The sequence below is a fragment of the Falco rusticolus genome, chromosome 13 (assembly GCF_015220075.1).
Source record: "Falco rusticolus isolate bFalRus1 chromosome 13, bFalRus1.pri, whole genome shotgun sequence".
Taxonomy (NCBI): Eukaryota; Metazoa; Chordata; class Aves; order Falconiformes; family Falconidae; genus Falco; species Falco rusticolus.
Genome location: NC_051199.1, coordinates 5,823,440 through 5,836,368, shown reverse-complemented (window position 1 = coordinate 5,836,368; position 12,929 = coordinate 5,823,440). Strand labels below are relative to the sequence as shown.

Sequence of the window (12,929 nt, the reverse complement as noted above, 5' to 3'; positions counted from 1 at the left end):
TTGCATTAAAGCTTATAAACAATTACGGCTTAACAGAGGGGTTTTTTCCACTGATTTAAATATGAAGTAAATAGTTCAAGCAACAGTAACAAAGCCTGCTTTTCTGGAAGCTTGTAATCTGTTGTTGATGAACTGCCCTTGGTATCTAAAAATGTTTACCTGCCTGCAATGCTACTTCTTGATTTCTAAGAAATGTGGAGTTTCTTTTCCAGCCTTTTTTCCCCAGCGGTTATACTTACATGGTCTGTCTGCTAGCTTGCCCCCTAGTTTCATGAAGGCTTTAAAAAAAGGCTGTATTTTCTGAGAGCGCTCTCACTATCTCAAGTTAGGATAAACTTGGCTAACAGGTGTAGAAGTTATTCAGAGGCAGGGACAATTATTCAGGCACAAACAACGAGATTTCATAAATCTGGAAATTAAGATAAAAAGAAGTTACAATATTATAAATTTTCCTGTTAAAAATGCTTTAGAAGTGTGCAACCAATTACTTTGTTCCATGAAAGCTGACTTTGTATATCTATTTCTTCTTTATTATGAAGCAAATTAAAACAGTTACATTAAATGTATTAAGTGAGGATATGCAGTGTCTGAGAGTGTAGTTTTGACTGTTCTCTAGCCAACCAGCATCTCTCGTATAAGCACATTGCTTAATATATTAATACAAATTATGCCTAATGCAACCAGCAAAAGAAAAAAGCCCAAAGAATCAATGGGAACAATACATCCTTACATTTTCCTGAACATTTTTTCTGTCTAGAAATATTTCAAATGCTTATTAAATGAGAGCTATTTTTCCTGGCTCCTTTTGACTCCCCTTCTCATCTTTTATTGCACCAGCGCACTGTATGCATAGGCACTGCTCACAAAGCAAGAAGCCAAAAGAGACCCCAGAGCGGCTCTGTGCCACTTTGCAGCCCTCCTGCTGCAGCATCAACCCCGGGCAGCTCCACACACCACGGAGCCCCCAGCTGTAGGTGCAGCAGCTGTGCTCCCCTTCCCCTGCCTCCTGTCCTTGGCCCTGTCACCGCACAGCTGGGCTGTCACCAGCGTGTTAGCCACAGCTCTGAATGGGGGTGCTGGAGCCCAGACAATACTCCAGTGCTGGGGTGCTATGCAGTGTCATTATGCCTCTTGGCTTCAGCAGTGAATCTGCTCTCCCTCTCCTCACAGAAAGTGCTGACGATTGCCATAATCTGACAGGCATATCATCCCCATGGAAGGCTTTTGTTCTCCTACAAACAGCCGAAGAGGAGAACTCTGAAATAGGACACACATTGCTGATCCGCTCATCCCATACCCTTTAATGCTGAAGGGATGTGACAGGCTAGCACCTTAATAACCAGAAATACGCCAGACATTTCAGGTGGAAACAGCAGCGCATATCAGGTAGATCAGGCAAAAAATTGACAACTTCAAATACCTGTTTAGGTGTTGAAGAAAGACCTTTATGGGACAGGGAAAATAATGTTATTATCAGAGAATCTAGGAGCCTTGATCAGGGTGTCTTGGGAGCACTGTGCCAGGCCCTGGGTGCGTGCACTCCTCTGGGAGCTGCTGCTGGGAAAGCCGGGGATTCCTGCCCACCTGGCTGCCCACGGCTCCCCTCACCATCACGGGTGGCAGCACTTACGGTAGGAGGACCACAGCAGTTCAGAGCTAGCCTCCTGCCTGACTCGTTTCTCTGCATATTCCCTGGACTCTTCCGCTACTGAGGTATTGCAGCACCTTGTTATTTTTGGTAATTTCTAATTATTGGGGTAATGCTTCCCAGTCTGGGGCAGACTAACCTGGCTTTGATCCATGCTGGCATCAGGGAAAACAACTATAACAGGAAAGAGCCTAAGGCAGAGGAATCTGCCTCCTCCAGCTCCAACCAGCAGTGCTGGCACTCCTGTGACTGATTTGCAGGGTGTCCACCATGGACCCCCTGCCCTACACAGTGTGAGGAGATGAAGCAACATTTCTTGTACAGAAAACTTCAGGCTAAAGCAACAAATCAGGCAAGGTTCCCATCCCTCTGTCATTCTCATACCATTTCTGTGACAACACATATATCTACAGGTGAATCCAGACTTCATTCTTGACTGGGCAACTCATTTAATGAGCTGAGGAAGAAGTTGACTCATTTTGTGGCTGGCTTCTGTCTATTTTGGGATACTACTCTGTTAGCTCTGAATGAACCAGGCTCTTTGAAAGACTGTCAAGCTCCAAATGACCATGTAGCTATGATCATGCAGTCAGCAGCAGTCCCCACTTCATATTCTTTCATATACCTTCCAGCCAAGCTTTGAGAACTCATCAGTCTTCTGCTGCTTTTTTCCCTCCCCAGTAAAATCCCGACATATAAAGAACTACAACCCCCCTTAAAGTGCCTGATTTTCAAGAAGAGTTAAACCCCCGTAAGGTGTTTCAAACCAGGTGCCTAGAAACAGAGGTATTAAAAAAATCAGTACTTTTCAGAAGTGCAGGTTGTAGCAGTGTGTGAGAAATTGTCATCTCTGTATTAAAGCTCAAGAATAATTTCTGAATCTCTTTTCCCAAGCGAAATTGTCCTACTTCACAGGCTTGCCACCCCCCTCAACATACAGCAACACCCACCATTAACAGAACATCCACCCTACCATAACACAGCACCACTCGCACGGCCCCAGCTGAGCTCAGCTCCCAGTTCTTGGTCCTTGATCACACTGTTCCTGTCTCCCAGCCATCACGCCACCCCGCTTCCACCTGCACTCAGCTACTGGTTGGAAAATGGCTACTGCACATTTGTAAGAGAAATATGGAACAGTTTAATATGCTTGAATACTGCCTAGGCATATCAGCTGGCTTAGAAACATTAATAACCTGTCTGTGAAAAATCAAACAGCTGGGAGAGATTGTTTTGTTGCAGAGCTATAGTAACAGCCAAAACTATGGAAGGATAAAGCTCAAAGAATAGTGCTCAACAAATCACCCCTCTCTAAATAGTCGGCCAGCTAGAAGACCCATAAAATACCATATTTTTAAACCTGCTGGTAATTAGCGTAGCTACAAACCAAATGATGACCTTGGCATTGTCAATACTCATGATACATTAATGGAGCACTTTGTCAGAAGCTGAGTTCTTTCAGTTTATTTACTGTAACTGCAAAAATATATTAACGGTCATATTTCACTACCATAAAAGCCTTGCTAGTAATGTCATACTCCTACCACAAATATCAGTTAATGACTTCAAGGAACATGGTCAGAGGTTTCACCTTTCAGCTGTGATGGCAGTTAAGGCAGCAGCAGGCAGTACTAGCACACAGGAGGCAGGAGAACAAGAGGAACAACCACTGCCAAACATTAAGTCTGCTAGTAAAATGTGTCTAAAAGTGTGTATGCTATTCTCTTTTAAGATGTACAACTTGCTACTTTAAAATGAAATCTGGCTGTGGCATTGCTACTAACAAAAATCCAACACAGATTTGTTTTCAAAATGTGTGTTCCACTGAGTAAATCAACCATAAGCATTGCTAACCGTATTGCTACCAACTGCACTGCTGGTGACTTCAAAGGCTTCATTTATCATCCATCTTCTAAATGTTCTTTGGTTTGCCGGTATTTAAATACTGACTGGTAGACAAGTGGGATTTCGCCCTGAGCAAGAGGCTACATGTCGCAGTCAGCAAACCAGCCCTAGTGCTTTTTTTCCTAAAGGTCCCACCAACTACACACTCAGCCAAGAGGTTTCTTTCCTCAGAACAGGATTTGTGATTTGGTTCATGGCCCTTATACCACCCATGAGGACTCCTTTGCAAGATCCTGTGACAACTCTATCTTCTCCAGCATGACCAAGCCGATGTCTGTGCAACACACGATTTATTATTTCACCGAGATATGAAATAAAAGCACATAAACAGTGAACGGCAGAAGTGGGTGCAGCAGCCTGTCCTGCTCACAGCTCAGCATCCCCCTGTCCATGCATGCAGATTTGAACCTGCTGTGCTGTTGTGCTCACCCTCACTAACTTTACCTAATTACTCACTTCTCTCTTATCTAGTCTTTTTGGTTTTAGCCTTCTTTTGATCCCAGCTTTAGCATTTGAAAGACTATCCCATTAGAGCTACTGAAACAGTTTCACCCTCACTGATGGTTTGTGTCTTATAGGAAGTATCTATGGCTACTTACACCTATATCTCTTTTTTCCATTTCCTAAATAAGCCTTTAACAAACCTTCAGAGCACTTGTGTATGCTCAGGCAGAGAGCAATGTAAAATTAAGCAGAGAAACCAAGTAATACAAAACAGTCATTAAAAATTTCCTCAAGTCATCATCATAGCATTTTCCTCAGCAGAAGCCGAGAAAATTTTGCTTACAGGTTGTACTGGGGTGTCTGGAATAGTGCATTTTGCCATCTCCCATGCTTTATGCTGAATGACTATTTTGCCTTTGAAACAGGGAGTATCTGTTAATGAAAGTAGCAGTTCAATACACTGGAGGTATTCTTGCCTCATCTGGGCAGATGTCTATGACACAGGAATATCTGGAATGTAAAAACTTCCACAAACTTGCTTTGTATTTAAACATTTCTCTAGCCATGTCCTTGAGGTGTCATGTCCCTCCCAGTTATTGTCTCTGGTCTCTAAAGCCTTAGAGTTCTTCATGATTTGGTAAAACAATTCTTCTGGAGTAGTTCATAGCTTTTAAGGCAGCTCATTTTCCCCACATTGATTTTATACATAGGCATTTATTACCAGCAAGCTTTTGGTTTAAAGCAGAAAGTTTAAGGGCAGCCACTGTTCTAACATGAACAGCTGGAGAAATGCCCTCACCACTTTCTTTTTTTCTCAAAATCCCTTTTCATCATCCTTTGAGGCAACAAGCAATTCCCTATCCATTATCCATAGTCCTCAGAATAGCAGTACTGAGAACGTGATCAGTGCCATCCTGGAGGCACTTGGCACTCAGTCCTGCTGCCAAGGGCACCTGTATGGCACTCTGAGGCCTGGCTGGCAGGCAGGGCAGCCAAGCTTTTTAATACCAGTACTGAAAGGGGGGCTCTTGCAACCCTACCTGCTCCACCTCGTCCCTTGGCTGCAAATACGGCAACAACAGTGCCTCACAGGGAAGACAGGCAGAAGATGTTGAGGTGGAAAACAGAAATCTGTGGATAAAAATCCTTCCATTTCCTTTGTGAAGTACTGATATTATTAACAGCAATTCACAATCCTAAATTTTGCAGCAGACACAAGCTCACCAAGTAACTGAGAAAAGAGTAGTAATTAATTTAATGTAAGCCCTGGGAAGCATTCAGATAACTAGCAAAGATAGTTCCCTTCAACCTAGGGCAGCCTTCTGCTAGCAATCTCGAGAGAAAAAGCTCCATATCCCATTACCAATTCTCCATGACATGCCAAACCAAGAAATACTGATAAGAATCCATGAATAATTAAGTTTAACCTGATGTTAGCAGAAATCTCCGCTGGGCTGGGGACGTTAGACTCTTCATTAGTTCACTGGTAGGAAACAGCTTGGGTCTAATTCATTCTGTAAGTAAATCCCTGGAAACAAATAGAGCTATCTCAGCAAACGGTTTTGTTCTGAGTCTCAGGGTTAAAGAATCTGCTATATTCTTCCATGACAGAAGGTTTGCTTTTTGTGAGTTGCTCATGCTTATAGTTGTCTTCAATCACTTGATGCAAGTATTTGCTACCGGGGAGGTGCAGGCTTCCAAGTTCTGGCAGGCTGGCCTGCTTTATCTAAAACCTCTCTCCCTGTGTTTCCCACTGCCCCTGATGTGGATTTTCCTCCTCCTTTCCCCAGTTCTCCTCACTGGATACCAAGCATCCCTGCTGCCCTATTCTTGCCACGCCAGGGACTGTATGTTCCTTCCCTCTTCTCTCCAGGGCCCTCTTCTTACTCCCTGTGCCAAGGGCTGTGTGCTTCTGCTAAACAGATGGCAGCTATTCCACGTGCCCCTCATTTACAATTTTTTGGTTTTCCTTCTTTTTTATGCCCACGGATGCCCAAAACAATTCTGGACAGACTGAATTAATCAGAATTAATCAGGGAGGATGATTAGATTCTCCAAGAACCAGCTTTTGTAACCAAGCTGATCAACAGCCACAGTGAAATAGCCTGATATGAACTGGTAGCAGAAAAGGATAGTTCAGGGAACTGAAAGTTAATAACTATTTAGGAAGAAAAAAACCACCTCTATTGCAACACATAAAGGTTAACATGGTTCAGCTGCTACTCAATGTACTGTGCATCTACCAGTGCACGCAATGAGATCATGATTTAGGCCAGTGCAGGCTATGGCTGTGGATGGCTATGGCCGTGGATGGCTATGGCCATGGATGGCTACAGCTATGGATGGCCAATGGATTGAGGCCACTTCCCTCATGAAGGGAAATGAAAGGCCCTAATAGTTGAAATTTTGTCCATATGGACATCCTAAACATTCTGAACCCTGGAGTTCTCTCACCACAGGGGATGCTTTACCTGAGTTACGACGAACAAATTTTGTTACCTTATCCAGGTCTAGAGTGGTTGCCTCTAACTCCTCCACAAAAGGGACAACAGATGCCATTTGTTAGAAACAGGGACACCTGCACTAGAATTTTCCCAGTTCCTGAGGAGCAGCAACAGACTGTCCTGGAGACAGCAGGTAGGGGAACTACCTGAAACACTACTGGAGCTAAGAGCTCCTCTCTGGGCAGATACTCTTCTCTAAATCTTTGAGGATGGCTTGTCTTACTGGGCTTGAGTTGAACATGAAGTAGGCTTCAAATAAAATTTTAAGTGCTCTCTGTTGTCTACTTTGTTCTCCATATGGTCTATGTGGATACATCTTTTCTGATGTACCTTAAACTTTAATGTCTGCACTCTGAACTCCACTCAGAAATTGTGTGCATGAATAATTTTCAAATAAAAATTCAAATAAAAAATCCAAACCCCTAGTTTTCCTAGTTTTTTTTAGACAATCATTGAAACACAAACCAGCCATCAGCCTTGAATTGGCATCAGAAGGCACATCTGATTAATTCTCATGTCTATCAGCATTTCTAACAAGCCTTGGTGTTACACTGAACAAAGAAGGACTTCAAAGTTTTAAAGGGTCCCTCTTTCCAAGAGTGCACAAAGTGGTGGTTCTCAAAAGTGACATCGCTGCAGAGCAAGGATGTACTACTTGAAAACTTGGTGGTTTGACATACCCACCACGAAGAAAGGCTTCCTACTAGATCAATACAAATATTTAATGCTGAATAAAAACATAAAATCTATTTCTAATTAATGTGTTTTCTCTCATGATTGATCTTAACCTACTTGCCAGAGCTACTAGGATTCACGCACAGCTTGTTCTTTCCTCTCACCAGTCTTTTGGTGAAGTCACACAAGGGCTTTCTACTTGTTGCAGGTTGGACTGAACCCGGCATGTTTTCCAAGATGTAACTTTCCAGTCTCTACCATTGGGGACACCTGAGTGGGTTACTGGCTGCACTCAGAGCAGGAGCACTTCTGCCTTTTTTAATGTTAACTGGCTGGTCTTTCAGGTTTAGGAGCTTAGACAGCGCCTGCTCTAGTGCTGTCTAGATGAGGGACGCTCATCTTCAGTTCATACAGAGCTGGAGGATTTCCTAAATACCTGCACAGACTGGACCTGTCTGAACTTGCTCTTCTCACTCCATCATCTGAAAGCTGCCTGTTCACTACCTTAGAGCAACTGTGATTACTAGCCCTTACATCTGAAAGGTAAACTGCCTGCAGATATGCCAGTCTGTACACAAACTACTGCGTTATCCTAGAGTACAGCTCTAAACTGCAGCTCACAGGAGAGCTACTGAAGTAGATTAAGCCACTCCTTCATGACATACACTTTTACTTTTAAGAGGTTCCTCTCATGCCCTCAACAGAGAGAGGTGTTTCAATAAGCAGGAAGGAGAAGGCAGAGGTTTTGAGAGACTGATGTAAAGGACTCAGAGGAAAGTTAATGGGGAGGGACAATCAAAACATGATCAGGTTGGAAGCCCTTCACAGGGAGAGGGCTGGGACAAGGATGCCAGCTTTATGCTTTTGTGAAATGAAAGCTCTGGTGTTTGTGATGGTAAAAACTCATCTATATAAGAAGGAATTATGTTGTAACATCAGACGTTGACTTGACTGCACACTGAAGCAGAAGTTTGGCTGTAAGAAGAATTTGATACATCATGTTTGTTGAAGGCAATATGAGGCTAACACTAGGCACTCTAGCTTAGAAATATTAACTCTCCCCTTATGCCGCTTTGCTCCCCCATGAAAACCCCTCTTAACCTCAGCATTAACAAAAGTCCTACAAAGGGTGGCACACTCCAATAATCTGCATACATTGAACAGTGAGACATCTCACTAATGTAAGAACATGTTAGGGCTGCATTTCTTGAATCCTAGTCAGAAAAAGAATAATTTGAGAAATTAAATTAATTTGGATGTGTTCCTCCTTATTTAATAAGCAGTCATATAGAGAGGAACCAAAATGCTGGCTCAGGACTCCCGAGCTTACCTTCTGGGCTTTTATTCCTTAGCAATGAAGGCATTTCCATGGCATCAAGCAGATGGCTGAAATAAGCATCTTTCCTAAATCAACCTACATGTGAAAGCCTATAATCTATGAAAGGTACGAAAAAGCTACAAGCAGGAGGAATGAGGGGGTGGGGTGAAGGAAGAAGGAGGAGGAAGAGACAGGGGGTGGAGAGTAACACTGGAGAGCAGCAGTGGTCCAACCCCTCAGAATCTGAAAAGCATCACAGGAGCCTCTGGATAAAGACCAGCCTCAGTAGCAAGGCTAGGAGACAGAGGATTTCTGCTCAGTGATAAAACATGGTGAGTAGGATTTTTGTAATCTGCCTTATTGTTTGCTCTGGTGCAATGGCATTTCCTTTGCTCTGACACTCACAGCGACTCTAAGGGAATATTATTTTGGGATGACTGCTCGGTTTTGAAGCATTGTTTTTTACTTATTTTTCCATATATCTGTCAAATATGTGCTTGTATTTATATAAATGCACATCCTGTCTTCTTTCAAAGCAATAAATTACTGAAAACAGCCAAAGCGGACAGCATTAACACTTTACTGTCTGGTACCAACAGGCTGCTGGTCAGGGCAAGTAAAAAATGCCCTGTTTCCTTCTCAGGTACACAGCGGAAATTTCTGCTCAGCTGCCTTCTCCTAGCAATAGAGTCATGACTCCATCGCTCCCTATGCAGGAGTTTATGCTGCCCTTTTACACAGTGTACTGGGAACATTTCAAGCAGTTACATTTCTTTCAGCCTCAGGTATAGAAGAAAGCTGAGTGAGGGGTGCAGAGGTTTTGTCAGAGAAGGAGCCTCCTTTTGTCATGGTCTCAGTCTCCTTCTGTCCTGCCGCACGCCGCATGCCCCATGTGGGGCTGGGGGAAGCAGTGGGTGCCACATGCAGGGCTGGGGGAAGCAGTGGGTGCTGCTGTTGCCCCAGGGGTCCCTCCTGTTGGCACACAGCAGGACAGTATCGAAACAGAGTAGAAACGCAGTAATTTTACTATGAAAAATCCTGAGCTCCACGGAACAGTTGGCAGGGCTTAAAGCTAGGTTCAGGCTTCCCTATACACATTGCTAATAAGATTAAGCATTTAGCTACACATCCTTCTAGTATTCTGCTGGGGAGTAGAAGATTTTACTTTGTGTGCTCAGTGGAATTAAGGTTGAAGAAAAACACACGGATGTGCTTTTTGCTGGTCCTCCGTGAGAAAGCCATTGCCTGACCTAAATGTGTATGCAAATAATTAGGCATCCCGGGTTACCCAAGAGAGGCAAATGATTAAGGGGAATGATAAGATACAGCCACTACCGATGATGAGAAGCGTATTCCTAATAAGAGGCATGATCTCAATGCAGGTTTGTGTGTCACACACACGTCTTTAAAAATAAACATTCTTCTGTTTCCTGAATCATGACTGTCCCTGATTACATCCTCCATCCTTTCCACGCTGTTCTTTTCTGTTTTCTAATGGAGATGAGATACTAGCAGGGCAATCAGTTATAAGTGGAAAGATGAGCCCTGCTTTAAAATCCTCTTTGGTTTTCACCATAAGAACTGTTATGTTTATTTCCTTATGAGAAACAGTGTAACAGTAATATCCTGCAGACAGGATATCACTACCCTCCAGCAAGGAAGCATTTTATTGCTTTATAATTAAAAGTCAAATTAACAGAATGGAATATATGCTGATGATTATCAATAAGTATTTCCATTACTAAATTTTATGTTCTGAGATAGAGAGTTAAGGTTTTTGACTATAAATAAACAGTCTTATTCCAAAAATACCTCTCCTCACACACTTTACTGGGAGCACCAGCTGTTCTTGATGCATTGCTAATTGATTAGATCTTAAGCATTAAAAATTAGTATCACCCACTGACTTTAAAAGTAGCTGTGGCTCTCACCACCTCATGCTTGCTTGTTTTTGCATTGTAGGACTTCCAACTGGTAACCAGCAAAAATCCTCCTGAGGTTAACCAGGCACAGGAAGGGAGAGCCTCCTAGAGCGCTCCGTTCTTTTTCCCTTTTCCATTATACAATTTCTCAGGAAATATTCTTAAAAACATTTCATCTTAAAGTGCATCCATTTTAAGCATGGTACATGTCCAAACACCTAAACCAGATAAATATTTTTCAGGAAACTGAATTATGCTACCATTTTTGTTTGGAAAGCAAGAATAGTATTTTCAAAGGTAACTCTGATACTCAGGATCTTGTCTGATTGACACAAAGCCACCTGTGAAAAAAGGATTTTGGACTTACTCCAAACTTGTATCCTAAAACATAAAAGCAGTCCAAATAGAGCCTTTTCCTTCTTTTTAAATTAAAAAAAAACCTGAAAGAGTATACAATGTTTATCAACTCTTTCATTTAATAAGAGGAAAACACTTGGAGGGAGGTGAAATTAAAGACTCCAAGTGGCATGCAGAATTCTGCTTAGCAAGAGACAGTCAGGTACCATCTCCACAACCTGCACATTTTCAGAATAATTGAATTTAAAGAAGCAGAAGGAGAGCTCCTACCTTCCCTGCAAAACAATGACTGTATTCTGAGTTTTGCTTATTTCTATCTCCAAGAGAGATACATTACACATCAAATAAGCAATAAGTGTCCACGCCAGACAGCTGATAAGATTTTGGAACAGATGAACCTTAATTATATTTTTTTCCTACTTAAGTAAAAGTAATTTTGAGCCAAACTTGCTGAAGCCAGACAGTTCATCTACATTTCCTTTTCATAATACTATTATTTCTATCCATGCAACCCTCCCTGAAGCAGATACTTCTGCTTTCCTAATAGGATGATCTTCCTAGAGTTACATACAAGAAGACTGCTCTTTTAGCTACTGACACATTAAAGCACAATCTATTTTACCTTTTCTTTGAAGATAACCTAAACAAACCCTTCCACTGTGAGATAAGCTAGTAAGATACAAGCTAATAATTTTGACACCAGCCCAAAAACCAAAGCAACGCTCTCCCCATTCCTCCAGACAGGAAGAACTGTGGACAGCTGAGCCTGGCAGAAAGCTCTGGGGGCCACAGGCAGAGGCAAGCGTGACCCCTCTCTTCTCTGACCCACATGACAGAGGCAATATCTGGACAGTTTGAATCCTGCTCCCTGCTCCTCCACCCATCTTCCTCCTGCTTCCTAACGAATATCCAACTCAGCCCCACTGCATCCCTCTTTGGCTTCCTTGTCTGTTTACTTGGCCTTAGGTACAATTTATGTCATCTGAATATGGCTCTTATTAACTTGAACAATTACCTAACTCAGTCTTGTTCAGGGCCTCATAACCCAGAACTATAAGCAATTGCTTTGACTGTCCTAACACCAATCTCCTCAGCCAACAGGAATGTGTTCATCTTCCCATTCTAAAACTTTAACTTTGTTTTAGATAAATCACAGACACAGTAAAACCTTCTGTTTTTATGAAAAGGCTATCAGACCCCCTGCACAGACGGTATAAGTTTGAGTATGAAGTATCTGCATTTTATGAGCAACATTATCCAAATTTAAACAAAAACCTTACTTCCATTATATAAGTATAAGCCCAAAATCCAGACCTAATTGCCTGCTTAGACACTTGTGAAATTCTAAACACGAGCAGCTGGTATGATCAAGACAGATAAAAGTACTGTCTACTGTAGATGGGAAATCTGGATGTGGCTGCAGATTGTTGTAATTGACAATTAAAATGTAGCCAGTATAAGATTTAATGATGTAATCTATTTAAACATGTGTTCCATAAGTAATTTCACAGGTATTAAAAAAAGAGGTCAAGTAACATTAACCAAGAAAACATCCAGAGCCTGTTGAGAGCAGAACAACCTAGCCTTAGTAGACCAACTGCCAGTTTCCACAGGTTTCTGTTCTGTACAGTGATTTTTAATTGCAAAATATATTATTTTTTGCAAAGGTGGGAATCACTCCCTTATATACCCTTTATCCCTCGTGGAAGAAGAGAGATACTGCAAGTTTAGTCCAAGAGGAGAATAATTAAAAAAGAGCAGAGACAGGCAATAGTGTAGCTCACTGCATGGGTCAAGAAATCCCAGAGAAGATGTACCATTTTTAAAATGCCTAGAATAATTTTTCACAGTATTTTTATTAGCTTTACATAACCACTGGAGGGTAACTTTCCCTTACAGCACTTCAATCTGTTTCTAACTGCACTGGTACAGCTTCCACAGTTAGAGACAGAACTTGTGTCCCTGCAGAGAGAGAGAAAAAAGTATAATGGTACACTTCATTACAGCCAAAAATGCTAAAAGTATTAATAGATATAGAAAGGGAGAAGCATCACATAAATATTTCTGTTCTATATTTGGAAAGAAGCTAATTATCATTTATATCATATGAGGATGAAGAGGTACTCATAGTATGGGAAGTTACAAAACATCATCCA

The 12,929-nt window shown here is 42.0% G+C and overlaps 1 protein-coding gene across 1 annotated transcript in view; it reads left to right on the top strand.

Annotated features, from left to right (window-relative positions):
- Positions 1 to 8,752: 8,752 nt before the first annotated feature.
- AMER3 (APC membrane recruitment protein 3) overlaps positions 8,753 to 12,929 on the top strand; it is a 41,836-nt gene continuing 37,659 nt past the window's right edge. The window contains exon 1 of the mRNA XM_037407534.1: positions 8,753 to 8,826. The gene's annotated coding sequence lies outside the window, so the exon portion shown is untranslated. The remainder of the gene's footprint in view (positions 8,827 to 12,929) is intronic.